General features: G+C 37.1%; 1 pseudogene; it reads right to left on the bottom strand.

The window, feature by feature from the left end:
* Positions 1-3,110: 3,110 nt before the first annotated feature.
* LOC115942418 (U4 spliceosomal RNA) lies at positions 3,111-3,175 on the bottom strand (annotated as a pseudogene).
* Positions 3,176-5,984: the final 2,809 nt, after the last annotated feature.

The following is a 5,984-nucleotide window of genomic DNA, read 5'->3' as shown; positions in this document are numbered from 1 at the left end:
CTGAAACGTCTGCCCTGACATGCAGAAGAAATGCTGCAGATTTACAGTGTGCCTTCATTCTGTATAGCTCTGGGACTGGAAGCCAAGAAGCAGGTGGATAGAATAAACGAATTTTCTAGGATCCCGTATTTTGTTGTTTGTTCCCAAAATTAGAAAGACCTTAAAAAGAAAAATGACTTTCCCTACATTATGGAAGCCGGATTCCTGCCTGGATCAGCTGTGGATCATTTAATGTTCTGTATTGAAGCCCACACTGTGTTAAATACCATACCTAAGCAGAACTAAAAGTTTGTTTTTTATTTCTTTAAATTGAAATCCAGATTTATAAATTATTTACTGATCAGGGATGATATTTACAAAGTTTAATGAGAGATTTTGTTATGCAAATAGTAGTCTCCTATTGAACTGATTCATTATCTAACATTTAAAAGATTTCACTATGATCTGCCTTAACACCAGATTCTATTATCTTCCATCAGCCCCAAAATAAAAGCTAAAAGCAAGACCATTCAAAAAGCATTTGAATACAGTCAATATATAATCTCTCAGAGAGCTTTGGCAATGCTGCTAGCTACTCAACATGTAGGCAATGGTAGGACTGCTGGGGAAATTTTGAGTATAGAAGACTGGTCTGCCTCTTCAGGATGACACAGACATTGTCGAGCCCAATTATTCCATGTGTTCCAGCAGGTCACTTAATTTTCCATTTTGGTAAAAGTATGGTTCTCTTACCATTGGTGTTTCACTACTGTGTTCAGACTGTCTGAGGTTGAGGGTTTAAATTCCACTGTCTTCTCTTTTCAGGAGTTGTTTATTAAAGACTTTTCTTCTATTACCACTTCTAAACACTTGTCTGTACGTATTTTATCCACCCATTCACCTATACTCCTCTTGCTGGGTTGAGGAGAGAAAAAACCCAAAATATGATACTTAATTAGTTCTGCATTCCTTCCAGTGTTATTCCTAACTTAAAATACCATAAAAAGTAATTTCTTGTCAGAATGCATTTTTATTGAATTTCCTCCTGTGCTTAACTTCAGTGGCAATGTGTAGGCTGAGTCTTGCTTCAATGTCTACTCATTGGCACACATTCTTCGTATCGCATTTCAGGAAACCATCAGTGGAGCTCCCTTGCTTCCTTCGATTAGAGAATCAAATCTGTGAGCCAGATCTTAAGTTCTCAGGCTGTACAAATAGATGTGTGCATTCCTGGTCAGTGAAATGTACATTTCTTGTATCAGATGCTCTCCTCATTTCATTCTTTCACTTTGGTTTTAAAGAAGTTCAGGAAATTGTGTTTCTGGAGGATAACCTTCGTTGGGGTTTGATATGTTGCTTTGAAATAAAGACCTCTATATACTGTTCATAAACATCTAATTCTCCATAATTACTACCAGAGAAAGGAAAACAAGATCCTGTTTATATAGTAGATGAAATAAATATTAAGTGCTTCAGAAGCCAGTATCAAGTTGTTTACAATTCACCATCCAGAACATTCACATATTATGTCAAGAGATCAATTCTGCTATTAAATAACACATTGAATCATGCTTAAGTGCACTTTCTAAATCTCTCAAAATAATCTTCTAAAACTAGAATAAGAGTAGTACCGCTAACTAATTGAGACCTAATAGGAGGAGTCTGTTTTCTGAGGCTCACTTACATCTGAATTGTACCAATCAGTATCTGTGAGTATAAAAAGCAAAGCAACTACCTGTTGTCAAAGACTATTGTAATTCTTTCTATTCTAATTATTTGAGAATAAGAGTATACAATATATTGAAACAGGTGTTTTGATTATTTAACATTATTAACACTTAATTAATGCAATATTTCAATAAGCTCCTACTTTTGTGATTCAGGGGTCTGAGAAAGTTCAAATATACTACGATACAGTGTTAAGCACAATTATGAAAGTAAGTAAAACCAGGAGTACATACCTGATTTTATTAAGCAAATATGCCAAGCATATGCTATGACTTATGAAATATGAGGAATCTGAAGGAACCAAAAGGCAGGATTCTTTCTGCCCTCTAGAAATCATTTTGATTATATATATATATTATATATATATATAGTATAAAATCACAAGGGGAAATATCATGGGCACCACACTTCAGAGAAGTTAAGAGAGCTAGTATGCAGTCACTCAGGGAAGTCTTCTCTGACAGTGACCATGAAGGACCATAGCATTTGGTCAGGCAGAGAGAAAAGGGAAAACAACCCCTGATTGGAGGGATTTATAAGCAAGAGAATGAAGATGGGGCTGAGGCTTGCACTTGGATGTCACAAGGAGACCGGAATAGAGAATTCTAGTTCTATACTCTCCAGTCAGGTTATAAAACTTTAATGCTATATCACTATCAGACGTGAAAATAAGTATAAGATTCAATAAACACTTATTTACACTCAGGACCATTATATTCTATAATTTGAAAGATCAAAAGACAAAACAATAAAAATACCTTAGCACACTATGCCAGCTGCAGAGTCTTGACTTGAAAACTCCAAAAATATGTACTTTAAATATTTACCTCCCTCTCTACTCCACTGATAAGCCCCCTTTTACTTCCAGTTCTTTCCTGGTCTGCCCATCCTAATTATTTAGGAAATTGAATTACTGATGGAGCATTTTATAAAGGAGTTTAATGGTTTCTTTAAGGGCTCAGGGTCACTGGTACCCTAAATTAGTTTGGGGAACTTCAAAAAGGAATGTGCAAAGCCCTAAGAGAGTCATCTCAGCCTCATGCTTCAGCCTCACCAGGGTTGCTTAGTAGATTGCAGATTGGGAGCTGTGTCTCCAGGGATTCTGATTCAGTGAATCCAGTATGAAGCCTAGGAACCCGCTTAAACTCAAAATGAGGGGGAGTCTACCTTTTTAACCACAGCCCCTCTGTTTGATCATTCTTTGTGCTCTAGAGCTGATTTACCAAAATGCAAGTGTGTTTTCATTGCTGACTTGGAAATGAGTTGAGACATCTCCTAGAAATAGGAAAATGTTAAAAGGATCCCCCTAATGAGTTGTAGTTCATTGAAAGTGTGATAGCAAGGTCTTGCTTGCCCACACAATGCCTCACACATGAACAGCCACTAGGTATCAAAGCATCAAATGAATTAGCAATAATCGCGCCTCGGATAAACCTCATTGGCTACGATACTGCCACTGTGCAAAGCTAAAGCATCAAATGAACGATTGCAATAATTATTCATATTTTGCCACATTGATGTTAATGACACTAAAAAATAAGGAAGGTTGCTTGGTCTCTCCTCACACCCAAACTCTTCTAGATGCAACAGTGGTCCCACTGGCATCTTTCCAGAATAAAGTTTAGTTCTTAGATAATCAAAGTGTTTTGCAAATCAGGAATCCTTACAGTCCCACAATGCATAATGAGATTATTTGTCTAGATCCACTTTTTAAAGAAGGTGGACTAATATTATGAGAAAAAAACCCAATATATTGCAGATCACATAGTGTTTAATGAGAACATTATTTCACGGAGAAGACTTCTAGACCCACTGCATTCAATGAGTTTGTTTTTAGTGTGGATTCTCTCATTTTAGAAAAGTTGCTTCTTTTGATTGAAGGCCCACCCATTTTCACTTAATTCATAGCATTTATCTCCAATATGAATCCTCTGATGTTGCAAGGGAGGAATTCTTGGTGAGGGATTTCCCACATTCATTATTTCCATGGAACTTTGACTGCATAGATGCTCTGATGTTTAATTTGACACGAGATGTGTTTAATGTGTTTTTTTCCCATGTGTCTCACATATGTGGGGTTTCTTTCTTGTAGCAACTGTCTGCTTTGTAATAGGAATTGATCTGATTCTGAAATTGATCTCATGTTTCCAAGGATTTCTTTCTTCTGGGGAATTGCAATTTGCTTCAACTTTACGAGCAATGTGTTCATCCCCAGAATTCTCCTAACCTGGAGAGCTCACCAGGTGAATATTTCTCCTAATGCTCACTTCCTGGAAGTGCCCTACTTTGATAATGGTTTCTCTGTTTCAGATAATTTCTCATTATGGAATGGAGTGATTGCATTTAAATTGCAACTGAGATCTGAAGATGTAGATACCAAATTTGGGTGCCAGAACAAAATACAAATATTCAAAGCGAATGTCATATTGATGGCTTCAAATTTATTAATGCCTCTCAATCAACTGATAAATATGTAAAAAATGCCTCAGAAATGATTTCGTGAATAGTATTTTCTTGAAGAAAACTGTTTTGGAGTCTCTCTCCCTCCAAAAGAAGGAGAGTATGGAGGTATATACTATCCTACTAACTTAAGCCAGGTGAGGGGAACCTTCAGTATCAGTACTAGGAAATTTAATATATGACTCCTGCACTTGAGGAAATATAGGGTATTTTAATTATTGCATGGGACTAGGTATTCTAACAGAGACTTTAACTGCAACTGAAAGTACACTTAAGACTTTACCAGAGAATGAACAGAACAACTGTGAGCCTTTGGAGTTTACATCTAAGAAATAGAAAGAAACCCCCTATTGAGATAAAATTCCAAAGAAATAGTGGGAGAGAAAACAGAGTTGTGTATTGATTAGCCCTCTTAACATTGTCCATGATCAACATACAGGCTCTGTGAGTTGTGCATACATCACTTTTCATCATCTGTAAGAACACTTTGCTCTGATTTGATGATCAAATTCATTGTCAGGGAAATGTACCAGGTCTATGGAGCTGTTTCCCATTGGTGTTTCTTCCTGAGTGAATTCCACAGATAGATTACAATGGTACTGTTTCAGAACTTGCCAATTTGCTTCTCTTCTATGCTGGGTCTAAAGGATTTGTTTTAGAGAAGAAAATCCCAAGACATCCAAGAAGAAGAAGAAAAAAAAATAACCCAAATTGTTTTGCTGCCCTTTTATCTTTGAAAATGCAAGGTAAATGTTATGCTTATGGATTCTAGACTCTGCCTGAAGTAGATGTCTTAATTGGCTCTGTGAAGACTGACCCTTGATCCCAGTGCTGATTCCGTTTTTGGGGGGTTTTCAAGGCAGTGTGCATAATGGGTCCTCATTTCTGTCTATCTGCAACCAGTCTCCACCAGATCAAGTGGCAACATCCACCTAAATGTTACTTCATTTTGGACTTGAGAGACAACTTTTTAAAATATATAACTGAAACATAGGAAATAAGCTATACGATTTTTTAACCAAAGAGAAACTTTCAATAGGACACCTTTTCAATCATGTTACTATGGATATACAAATTCTCTTTTCAGGAAAGACCCACAAAACCTTGTAGTGTGTTATTGAATAAGAATGAGAGATAATCACAGTCTGTTAATTCCTTCTGTTTCCACTGAGCAAAGAAGGGATGGGTACATGTTCTACCAGAGGATTTTCAGATGTAGTATCCATTTTCTCCTTCTTTCTTTTCCTTCATAGGGAAAGTTGGATTCTCAAAAGGATCAGAGGATCCTAAATAATACAGATGTGTACATGTATAGAAAGAAATATGTTATAAGGAATTGGTTCACATGATTATGAAGGTTGGCAAGTCTCAACTTGCTGTATGTGATGGTAGTTAAAGACCAAGTAAAGCCAAAGTTTTAATTTTAGTCCAAAGGCTGGAAGAATGAAGAATTTCCTCTTGCTCTAGAATGTCTGTCTCTTGATTCATTCAGGACTTCAACTGATTAGACATTGTCTATCACATTATGAGGGCTATCTGTTTTGCCCAAATTCACTTATTTAAAATTTTATCTCATCCCGAAACACCCCCAAGCCATCACACTTACAGAGATAGAAGATTATCATTAGAAAATACATGAGACAGGGCGCCTGGGTGGCTCAGTTGGTTAAGCGACTGCCTTCGGCTCAGGTCATGATCCTGGAGTCCCGGGATCGAGTCCCGCATCGGGCTCCCTGCTTGGCAGGGAGTCTGCTTCTCCCTCTCCCACTCCCCGTTTGTGTTCCCTCTCTCACTGTGTCTTTCTCTGTCAAATAAAT

This window comes from Leptonychotes weddellii, chromosome 9 (genome assembly GCF_054177405.1).
Source record: "Leptonychotes weddellii isolate Sample4059 chromosome 9, ASM5417740v2, whole genome shotgun sequence".
Classification (NCBI taxonomy): Eukaryota; Metazoa; Chordata; class Mammalia; order Carnivora; family Phocidae; genus Leptonychotes; species Leptonychotes weddellii.
This window is presented reverse-complemented; position numbering and strand designations above follow the sequence as displayed.